Consider the following 11,924-nt stretch of genomic DNA (forward strand, 5'->3'; position numbering starts at 1 on the left):
TATATTTTTTGTCACGTACTTGAGGGCTTTCCTGGACGGAGAGGAGAAGTCCTTCATAACCAACCACCAATCTTTGGAGACTGTCCTTTCAATTACTAGTTTTAACAATGTCCCTTGACAGTTGGCAAGGCGAGAGGCAGCGCTCAATGTCCTTCCTAAGTTTAATTCAAAATTCACCACCTCTGCATTGGTGAATTTCGAGCATGTTTGGCGTAAATAATCCTATGCTGTGTTTCCATACAACCGGGATAGTGTCCCATTCACAGGCCTGGGAAGAGAGGCTGGTGTAAGGCAGGAAATAATAGGCAAAGCAGCTTACTGGGGAAATACAAATTCTCAAGGCCCAAAGTTAGTCGCATATCCCTGGGATGCTGCCTGAATTGTTCCATTCGAGGAAGAAAATGTGTTAAAAAAATGTTTCAGGAGATATTCAAAGGATTTATCGCAATATATACACTTGAAGCATTGGCTAAAGAGCCATTCGAAACGTGTGTTCGAGACGAATGGAGAAAGAGAAATTGCTGAGTCAGCCCTCGAAAGATACTCTGTAGGCTTTGCTTAAGGTTCTTTGCGGCGTCCCTTAGGCCCCTAGCTGCAACCCCTTCCATTCCGTTTGTTGAACCTCAGTTCTTCCGTCTTACTTTCCCCAACCCTCTCCTAACAGTTGTTTCACATTGCAGCTACAAAAAGGTTTTCCTCCTGTCACACCTTTCAAACCTTTCTACTCTGGATATCCCCTTTCAGCACCCAGTGACGTCATCATAGGCCTCAGCGCTTGGCTTAGGCCTAAGGTTTATATCCCGTTCCATTCCCGATGATGATAAGGTCTCCGCCGTGGATTTCGGAGGATGAGGGGACGATCTCAAGACGGGGTTTATGCCCTGCGGTTAAGTCTGTTCACGTATTGCACGGCAGGTCCGACCGAGTGACTTGCAACATTGCAAGTGGATCAAAAGAACTGCGGGCGGCTGATTTTAAAAGCTTCGGGAAGTCTTCGTCTGCGCATGCGCTCTCTTTGAGTGTTAAAAAAAGTGGAGTTTAAAAAAAAGTTGCACCAAAAGATTTAATATATAACTCTTTTGAGAAAAAACTTGAAAGTAAGGTAGTTTGAGGAACAAGAAGTGGAAAATCAGGGACTTAATGTAAAGAGTTAAAGATGACTGGTGAAGTCTCTGTATCTTTTTATTTTTCTTCAAGAACAAAATTAATAGAATTTTGTAATGTATGCCCATTAGGCGTAAAAACTCAAGGAGTAAGATTTAAGTAAATAAATGTAAATGGTAAGAGTTGTTTTGTTCATCAACGGTATATATATATATATATATATATATATATATATATATATATATATATATATATATATATATATATATATATACATACATACATACATACATACATATACATACATACGTACACACACACATATCAACGACCGTAAGTGGACAGAAGAACGTGTTGGCAACTTATCACATACATATCACAAACAGGTTGAAAACAACTGAACAACAGTAAGTGGACATACAAACATGTTAGCAACTTTCTCATACATATCACAAACAGGTTGGTAAAACTAAGGTATACTTACTTTTTGGAAACAATTCAGAGAGCGTAAGTGGACATACGAACATGTTGGCAACTTACACATAATCACAAACTGCTTGGAAACAATTGTATGACCGTAAATGGATATATAAACATGTTGGCAACTTATCGCATATATATCACAAACAGGTTGAAAGCAATTCAGTGACCGTAAGTGGAGAACAAATCTTATGCAAATGCGGGATAAATCATATGAAGCCGAGGAGTCTTTGACTTGTAGCCAACATGTTTGTGATATGTGTGTGATGAGTTGGGATGTGTGTTTGTGACATTTTCACTGTGTTGTGGACCACCCTAATGATTCTGTACTGGTCATGCGCGCGCGCGCGAGAGAGAGAGAGAGAGAGAGAGAGAGAGAGAGAGAGAGAGAGAGAGAGAGCCAGCCTATCATTCCAGGACGAATCCTTTGGGATGAGTGATCAGAAAATACCAGCTGGGATGATCTGATGATGAGTTGAAAATATTGAGAGAGTCGAGGTAGGGATTAGTGACTAGGGACACGAAAGAAGAAGAAGAAGAAGAAGAAGAAGAAGAAGAAGAAGAAGAAGAAGAGGAGGGGGAGGAGGGAGAGAGGGCTTGGAGGGGAGCGGTATGAGTGAGGTAACCAGTGGTCAGCTGAGAAGATAATGCCATGCTGTAGCACGTATCACTTCTTGTTGTGAACTCGCTGATGTTTATTTGACGAGGAAGACACAGACCAGGGGAGGGTGGGGTTAGGGGTGGGAGAGGGCCGGGTAGGGAAGTCGATATATTGACGTCGTGAATTAATCATTCGTGATTGCTCTAAAGAAAGATTCCAAATGAGAGAGGATTATTTTTGTCGTGTGATCCCCCGCCTGAATTTCTTGCATGGGGACGTTTGTCAAATACGAATCTCTCTTTCAAGAAACAGCATTTCGGGGGACCTACCTGCCTTTGGCAAACTGTGTCAAGTGACGAAACCTGATAAATTCCTCATCCTAATTCTCTCTCTCTCTCTGTAAGTGTTATAAATCCCTTTCCTCATCAACCACCTCGATCCCCAACCCCCAACTGGCAACCCTCCTCCTCTCACCTCTCCCTCCCCAATTGCTTCGCGAAAAAATATGCGGGCTGTTTCAATTTGACACATCTAGTAGTCGACGCCGTCCCTCAGTCAGTCAGCCAGCCAGCCAGTCAGACTGACTCAGGTTGAGTCAGTTCAAGTGTGAGCTGGTCTAAGACTCAGAGAGAGAGAGAGAGAGAGAGAGAGAGAGAGAGAGAGAGAGGGAGGGACGTTCTCTGGTCAGACCTTGTGCGATATTCGCGTCAAAGAGGTTTCAGAGAGAGAGGGACGTTCTCTGGTCATCATCCATTCGACCTTGTGCGATATTCGCGTCAAAAGGGTGCGTTCAGTTGGGACGATAAGAAGGGCATTAAGAAAGCGTTGTAGTTTGCAGCTTGACCTCAGAGGAATTCTGAAAACCGTTCGTCTTATCTTTCAGGTGTCACCTCTGTGAAGACCAGTTGATTTCGTTGCGCTCACAGGCGATGGTGAGTATTTCCTTTTTTTATTTTTGTTTTTGTTTGCGTCTGTGCTCCGATTTAATTGTTTTTGGAGCATTTGTTTTGTTTACGTGTTATGATGATGACAGTTGAGGTCCGGTTGTGTGCTGCTTCTCTTTAGGTGTTCCGGTCGTATGTGTGTTTGCAAGCATCAGTTCCTCAGAACCACGGTTGTGGGTAAACGCCTGCTTCCAGTATGTCACTTACCAAACGACATAAATTTCAGTCATATTTTCTACTTTATACCAGTTAGGAAAACGACCCAAGATGGAACCAGCAATGAAAATGACTCACAGAAATTTCAGTAGATCATTATTTTGAAATTTGGGGGCAAAGTGACTGTGACGGGTCGACGAACCTCCTGAAAGAAAAAGTAAAAAAAAATGTCTCGAGATGATTCTCAGATTACAGAGAAATGCGGGAAAATCAGCTGATAAAGTGAACGAAATGGCATGGTAAAATGTTTTTCTGGAATTCTGCAACTCTGAACTTGGAGTAAACAGTGTGTTACTTGCAGGCAAATGTTTTTCTGGGGTTCTGCAACTCTGAACTTGGAGTAAACAATGTGTTAACTGTAGGAATATTTTTTTTTTTTGTGGAGTTCTGCAACTCTGAAATTGGAGTAGACAGTGTGTAGGAAAATGTTTTTCTGGAGTTCTGCAACTCTGAACTTGGAGTAAACAATGTGTTACCAGTAGAAAAATGTTTTTCTGGGGTTCTGCAACTCTGAACTTGGAGTAAACAGTGTGTTACTTGCAGGCAAATGTTTTTCTGGGGTTCTGCAACTCTGAACTTGGAGTAAACAGTGTGTTACTTGCAGGCAAATGTTTTTCTGGAGTTCTGCAACTCTGAACTTGGAGTAAACAGTGTGTTACTTGCAGGCAAATGTTTTTCTGGGGTTCTGCAACTCTGAACTTGGAGTAAACAGTGTGTTACTGTGCAGGCAAATGTTTTTTTTGGAGTTCTGCAACTCTGAACTTGGAGTAAACAGTGTGTTTACTTGCAGGCAAATGTTTTTCTGGAGTTCTGCAACTCTGAACTTGGAGTAAACAAATGTTTTTCTGTTACTTGCAGGCAAATGTTTTTCTGGGGTTCTGCAACTCTGAACTTGGAGTAAACAGTGTGTTACTTGCAGGCAAATGTTTTCTGGAGTTCTGCAACTCTGAACTTGGAGTAAACAGTGTGTTACTTGCAGGCAAATGTTTTTCTGGGGTTCTGCAACTCTGAGGTTCTGCAACTTGGAGTAAACAGTGTGTTACTTGCAGGCAAATGTTTTTCTGGAGTTCTGCAACTCTGAACTTGGAGTAAACAGTGTGTTACTTGCAGGCAAATGTTTTTCTGGGGTTCTGCAACTCTGAACTTGGAGTAAACAGTGTGTTACTTGCAGGCAAATGTTTTTCTGGGGTTCTGCAACTCTTTCTGGGTTCTGAACTTGGAGTAAACAGTGTGTTACTTGCAGGCAAATGTTTTTCTGGGGTTCTGCAACTCTGAACTTGGAGTAAACAGTGTGTTACTTGCAGGCAAATGTTTTTCTGGAGTTCTGCAACTCTGAACTTGGAGTAAACAGTGTGTTACTTGCAGGCAAATGTTTTTCTGGGTTCTGCAACTCTGAACTTGGAGTAAACAGTGTGTTACTTGCAGGCAAATGTTTTCTGGGGTTCTGCAACTCTGAACTTGGAGTAAACAGTGTGTTACTTGCAGGCAAATGTTTTTCTGGGGTTCTGCAACTCTGAACTTGGAGTAAACAGTGTGTTACTTGCAGGCAAATGTTTTTCTGGGGTTCTGCAACTCTGAACTTGGAGTAAACAGTGTGTTTACTTGCAGGCAAATGTTTTCTGGGGTTCTGCAACTCTGAACTTGGAGTAAACAGTGTGTTACTTGCAGGCAAATGTTTTTCTGGAGTTCTGCAACTCTGAACTTGGAGTAAACAGTGTGTTACTTGCAGGCAAATGTTTTTCTGGAGTTCTGCAACTCTGAACTTGGAGTAAACAGTGTGTTACTTGCAGGCAAATGTTTTTCTGGGGTTCTGCAACTCTGAACTTGGAATAAACAGTGTGTTTACTTGCAGGCAAATGTTTTTCTGGGTTCTGCAACTCTGAACTTGGAGTAAACAGTGTGTTACTTGCAGGCAAATGTTTTTCTGGAGTTCTGCAACTCTGAACTTGGAGTAAACAGTGTGTTACTTGCAGGCAAATGTTTTTCTGGGGTTCTGCAACTCTGAACTTGGAGTAAACAGTGTGTTACTTGCAGGCAAATGTTTTTCTGGAGTTCTGCAACTCTGAACTTGGAGTAAACAGTGTGTTACTTGCAGGCAAATGTTTTCTGGAGTTCTGCAACTCTGAACTTGGGTAAACAGTGTGTTACTTGCAGGCAAATGTTTTTCTGGGGTTCTGCAACTCTGAACTTGGAGTAAACAGTGTGTTACTTGCAGGCAAATGTTTTTCTGGAGTTCTGCAACTCTGAACTTGGAGTAAACAGTGTGTTACTTGCAGGCAAATGTTTTTCTGGGGTTCTGCAACTCTGAACTTGGAGTAAACAGTGTGTTACTTGCAGGCAAATGTTTTTCTGGGGTTCTGCAACTCTGAACTTGGAGTAAACAGTGTGTTACTTGCAGGCAAATGTTTTTCTGGAGTTCTGCAACTCTGAACTTGGAGTAAACAGTGTGTTACTTGCAGGCAAATGTTTTTCTGGAGTTCTGCAACTCTGAACTTGGAGTAAACAGTGTGTTACTTGCAGGCAAATGTTTTTCTGGGGTTCTGCAACTCTGAACTTGGAGTAAACAGTGTGTTACTTGCAGGCAAATGTTTTTCTGGGGTTCTGCAACTCTGAACTTGGAGTAAACAGTGTGTTACTTGCAGGCAAATGTTTTTCTGGGGTTCTGCAACTCTGAACTTGGAGTAAACAGTGTGTTACTTGCAGGCAAATGTTTTTCTGGAGTTCTGCAACTCTGAACTTGGAGTAAACAGTGTGTTACTTGCAGGCAAATGTTTTTCTGGGGTTCTGCAACTCTGAACTTGGAGTAAACAGTGTGTTACTTGCAGGCAAATGTTTTTCTGGAGTTCTGCAACTCTGAACTTGGAGTAAACAGTGTGTTACTTGCAGGCAAATGTTTTTCTGGAGTTCTGCAACTCTGAACTTGGAGTAAACAGTGTGTTACTTGCAGGCAAATGTTTTTCTGGAGTTCTGCAACTCTGAACTTGGAGTAAACAGTGTGTTACTTGCAGGCAAATGTTTTTCTGGAGTTCTGCAACTCTGAACTTGGAGTAAACAGTGTGTTACTTGCAGGCAAATGTTTTTCTGGAGTTCTGCAACTCTGAACTTGGAGTAAACAGTGTGTTACTTGCAGGCAAATGTTTTTCTGGGGTTCTGCAACTCTGAACTTGGAGTAAACAGTGTGTTACTTGCAGGCAAATGTTTTTCTGGGGTTCTGCAACTCTGAACTTGGAGTAAACAGTGTGTTACTTGCAGGCAAATGTTTTTCTGGAGTTCTGCAACTCTGAACTTGGAGTAAACAGTGTGTTACTTGCAGGCAAATGTTTTTCTGGAGTTCTGCAACTCTGAACTTGGAGTAAACAGTGTGTTACTTGCAGGCAAATGTTTTTCTGGAGTTCTGCAACTCTGAACTTGGAGTAAACAGTGTGTTACTTGCAGGCAAATGTTTTTCTGGGGTTCTGCAACTCTGAACTTGGAGTAAACAGTGTGTTACTTGCAGGCAAATGTTTTTCTGGAGTTCTGCAACTCTGAACTTGGAGTAAACAGTGTGTTACTTGCAGGCAAATGTTTTTCTGGAGTTCTGCAACTCTGAACTTGGAGTAAACAGTGTGTTACTTGCAGGCAAATGTTTTTCTGGAGTTCTGCAACTCTGAACTTGGAGTAAACAGTGTGTTACTTGCAGGCAAATGTTTTTCTGGGGTTCTGCAACTCTGAACTTGGAGTAAACAGTGTGTTACTTGCAGGCAAATGTTTTTCTGGAGTTCTGCAACTCTGAACAATACTGTTTAGAAGCTAAAAGTCAGTGGCCCTACTTGCAGGCAAATGTTTTCTGGGTTCATGCTGAACTAATAACTTGGAATAAACAGTAATGTTAATAATAATAAAATGTTTTTAATGGAGTTCTGCAACTAACTTGGAATAAAAGTGTGTTACTTGCAGGCAAATGTTTTTCTGGAGTTCTGCAACTCTGAACTTGGAGTAAACAGTGTGTACTTGGGTAAATGTAAAAATATAGTTCTGAACTGAACTTGGAGTAAACAGTGTGTTACTTGCAAAATGTTTTTCTGGATTCTGCAACTCTGAACTTGGAGTAAATAGTTACATTTGCAGGCAAATGTTTTTCTGAGTTCTGCAACTCTGAACTTGGATAAAATAATGTTAATAAGGCAAATGTTTTTCTGGGGTAATAACTAACTAATAAACAGTGTGTTACTTGCAGGCAAATGTTTTCATTCTGCAACTCTGAACTTGGAGTAAACAGTGATAAATGAGTGTGTTATTGCAGGCAAATGTTTTATGAGTTCTGCAACTCTGAACTTGACAGTAATAGTCTCAATAATAATAATAATTCATAAAAATGCAGAACTAAAATGATAGATTTCTGGTGGAATGACAACTCAGGGTTAAATCTTGTGTAGAAACAGTGTGTTAATAATGCAATAAAAGACCTCTTTCTGGAGTAATGCAACTCTGCTCTAATAAACGTTTGTTACTTGCAGGCAAATGTTTTCAAGGACTTATTCTCTGGAGATCGAGGGCAGTGACAGAGGATTCCCTGTGCTTTTGGTGAACAGAGGAACCACGAGGATGCAGCCGTGAAAGAGAGCATAACAGTGCATGTTACTTGCAAGCAGCACTGTTGATGGAGCCAAATGCAGCCGTGAAATACTAGCAGTGGTTTAAATGGCTTTTTTTAGGAGATACACATAACAAGTAAAAAATGAACTTTCGCGCAGTTGAGTTTTCTGTGCAGTCACTACAGCGTATAAACAAAGCCACCGAAAATAAATCTATCTTTCGGCGGTCACGGTATAATGCTGTATGAGCCGCGACCCACGAAACTTTAACCACGGCCTGGTGGTGGCCTATCCTATAACGTTGCCAGAAGCACAGTTATGGGTAACTTTAACCTTAAATAAAATAAAAACTACTGAGGCTAGAGGGCTGCAATTTGGTATGTTTGATGATTGGAGGGTGGATGATCAACATACCAATTTGCAGCCCTCTATCCTCATGGTAATTTAAATCTTAGGGCGGACAGAAAAAGTGCGGACGGACAGACAAAGCTAAAAATGAGACGATACAGTCTCTTTTATTATTAGAATTCACATGTATAGGAGTTATGAGAATTGGGAAAACAGAAGCGAGAAGCGAGTTCTATAGTTTGGCAGCAGAGGAGAAGCAACACGGCCTGGGTGGGTCGGACGATGCTAGTTTTCAGAGAGGCGAAACAATTGAATTACGAAAAAGAGATTCCGTAGGGTGGGTTAGTGCCGTCAGTGCACCACACGCAGCGCACTTTAGGCGCTGCTTGAAGGTCTTTGCAGCTTCTATTTGGATCCTAGCTGCAACCCCTTTCATTCCTTTTACTGCACCTCCGCCCATTGTAGTGATGGGCAATCACTACTAAAATATGACTGACTGATCTCCGGCAAAATAAATCAAAAGAGACCATAAAGCAAAAACAATTTCACTCAAATAAAAAGGAGAAACTAAAACACGTCAATTGTTAAACAGTGCTATTGAATAATTAAAACCTTTAAAACAGTTTCCAAAATAAAAGAATCATTCACAGACCAGCATGAGTGTTCCAAAATCAAGAGGTTACTTGCAGTGAACAAAATCGGTAAATGTACAAAAATCTGATGACAGGATAATTCACACACGAAGCAGCAGGTTACCAGAGTACTTCCTTCGGCAGTGCAGAGGGGCAGAGACAGAAATAACTCCAGAAGACGAAGACCTTCCTATGGATATCACAGTACAAGGAGCTGCCAGAGGGTCTTAGAAGTATTGTAGCTGCGTGATGAAAAGGAGTAGTGCTGTTAGGGTTTAGCACTGAACTGCCCTTCCAGTGTCGTGGAGAACCGAAGTAAACTTGCTTGAAGAACTGTTAGCACCTACGGCAAGGATATCGGAGTTTCGAGAAACAAGGATGATGAACTTCCAGGAGAGTTGAGACTTCTACACCATGTTCTCTTTCTTCCATCTTGCTTCGCACCCTCTCCTAACAATTGTTAGTTTTCCCCTTTACACCTTTTAAACCTTTCTCCTCTCAGTGGTCGGCGACCCTGGTAGTTGTGACGCCAGATAACCCACAATTAATCAGTCTACTCTCAGTGTCCCTTTTAGCGCTGAATGACCTCACAGGTCCCAGCGCTCGGCCTTTGACCTAAATTTTATGTTACATTCCATTCTGGTACCTTCGTTATTTCACCAGTTACTAAGTAGAAGTTTGTCTTGGGGGGGATTTGTATTCAATTATTTAATTTTTTTTTCATAGTGGAGTTATCGAGTACATCTTGTATTTACCTTGCATTAAGCCTCAAACGTCCTTTAATATCCAATTCGCTCTGCCTCGTAAATAATATATTTTCATATATGTTACCCGAAGGGGGATTTTTTTCCAGTTGATAATAAGTTCGTCGTCTCGAGGGCTCGGACCGCGGTTGACAGGAACTCAGGACTACAGCGACGCGCATTAAACCACACGGCCATTGATAGCTTAATGCTTTATATATAATATATATATATATATATATATATATATTTATATATATATATATATATATATATATATATATATATATATATATATATATATATATATATATATATATATACACACACATAAAGTATATATATCACAACTTGTTACTGATAGAGTAAATACCTAATAACTGATTGGAGACAATTCTCTCTCTCTCTCTCTCTCTCTCTCTCTCTCTCTCTCTCTCTCTCTCTCTCTCTCTCTCTCTCTCTCTCTGCTAGGATCAACCTCAGTTACAGAAAGGCAAGGGTGAAGAATTCTCGTATAATAAAAAGTTATTTTCAGTAACACTAAAAAGTGGAGGAACTGGAGGAAAGCCGATATTGATAAGGCATGTTCTCTCGTCTGTGCATCGCTATTTTTAGACTCTCTCTCTCTCTCTCTCTCTCTCTCTCTCTCTCTCTCTCTCTCTCTCTCTCTCTCTCTCTCTCTCTCTCTCTCTGGAAGACCTCGACGAGGTAATTCAGCACAGAAGAGGCATTAAAAAAGTCCTCAGATATTCTCTTGTCTTCTGTCACAAGAGAATGGAAGATCTGGACGAGATAATTCAACACAGCATTCCACTCCTCAGATATTCTCTGTCTTTCTGTCAGCAAGAGAATGGAAGATCTGGACGAAATAATTCAACACAGCATTCCACTCCTCAGATATTCTCTGTCTTCTGTCACAAGAGAATGGAAGATCTGGACGAGGTAATTCAACACAGCATTCCACTCCTCAGATATTCTCTGTCTTCTGTCACAAGAGAATGGAAGATCTGGACGAGGTAATTCAACACAGCATTCCACTCCTCAGATATTCTCTGTCTTCTGTCACAAGAGAATGGAAGATCTGGACAGGTAATTCAACACAGCATTCCACTCCTCAGATATTCTCTGTCTTCTGTCACAAGAGAATGGAAGATCTGGACGAGGTAATTCAACACAGCATTCCACTCCTCAGATATTCTCTGTCTTCTGTCACAAGAGAATGGAAGATCTGGACGATAATTCAACACAGCATTCCACTCCTCAGATATTCTCTGTCTTCTGTCACAAGAGGAATGGAAGATCTGGACATAGGTAATTCAACACAGCATTCCACTCCTCAGATATTCTCTGTCTTCTGTCACAAAGAGAATGGAAGATCTGGACTCAACACAGCATTCCACTCCTCAGATATTCTCTGTCTTCTGTCACAAGAGAATGGAAGATCTGGACCTAATTCAACACAGCATTCCACTCCTCAGATATTCTCTGTCTTCTGTCACAATAAATGGAAGATCTGGACAGGTAATTCAACACAGCACACCACTCCTCAGATATTCTCTGTCTTCTGTCACAAGAAATGGAAGATCTGGACAGGATTCAACACAGCATTCCACTCCTCAGATATTCTCTGTCTTTCTGTCAGCAAGAGAATGGAAGATCTGGACTAATTCAACACTTCCACTCCTCGGATATTCTCTGTCTTCTGTCACAAGAGAATGGAAGATCTGGACGAGGTAATTCAACACAGCATTCATTAAAAAGTCTCAGATATTCTCTGTCTTCTGTCACAAGAGAATGGAAGATCTGGACGAGGTAATTCAACACAGCATTCCACTCCTCAGATATTCTCTGTCTTCTGTCACAAGAGAATGGAAGATCTGGACGAAAATTCAACACAGCATTCCACTCCTCAGATATTCTCTGTCTTTCTGTCAGCAAGAGAATGGAAGATCTGGACGAAATAATTCAACACGGCATTCCACTCCTCGGATATTCTCTGTCTTCTGTCACAAGAGAATGGAAGATCTGGACGAGGTAATTCAACACAGCATTCCACTCCTCAGATATTCTCTGTCTTCTGTCACAAGAGAATGGAAGATCTGGACGAAATAATTCAACACAGCATTCCACTCCTCAGATATTCTCTGTCTTCTGTCACAAGAGAATGGAAGATCTGGACGAGGTAATTCAACACAGCATTCCACTCCTCAGATATTCTCTGTCTTTCTGTCAGCAAGAGAATGGAAGATCTGGACGAAATAATTCAACACGGCATTCCACTC

At 41.2% G+C, this 11,924-nt stretch overlaps 1 protein-coding gene across 4 annotated transcripts in view; it reads left to right on the forward strand.

Annotated features, from left to right (window-relative positions):
- LOC136845048 (phosphatidylcholine:ceramide cholinephosphotransferase 1-like) overlaps positions 1-11,924 on the forward strand; it is a 274,371-nt gene that overhangs the window by 45,714 nt on the left and 216,733 nt on the right. For 2 of the 4 annotated variants that reach the window (XM_067114793.1, XM_067114792.1), the window contains one exon: positions 3,069-3,117. The exons of the other annotated variants lie outside the window; for them this stretch is intronic. The gene's annotated coding sequence lies outside the window, so the exon portion shown is untranslated. The remainder of the gene's footprint in view (positions 1-3,068; positions 3,118-11,924) is intronic. 4 annotated transcript variants of the gene reach the window in all.

Source organism: Macrobrachium rosenbergii, chromosome 13 (assembly GCF_040412425.1).
Source record: "Macrobrachium rosenbergii isolate ZJJX-2024 chromosome 13, ASM4041242v1, whole genome shotgun sequence".
Classification (NCBI taxonomy): Eukaryota; Metazoa; Arthropoda; class Malacostraca; order Decapoda; family Palaemonidae; genus Macrobrachium; species Macrobrachium rosenbergii.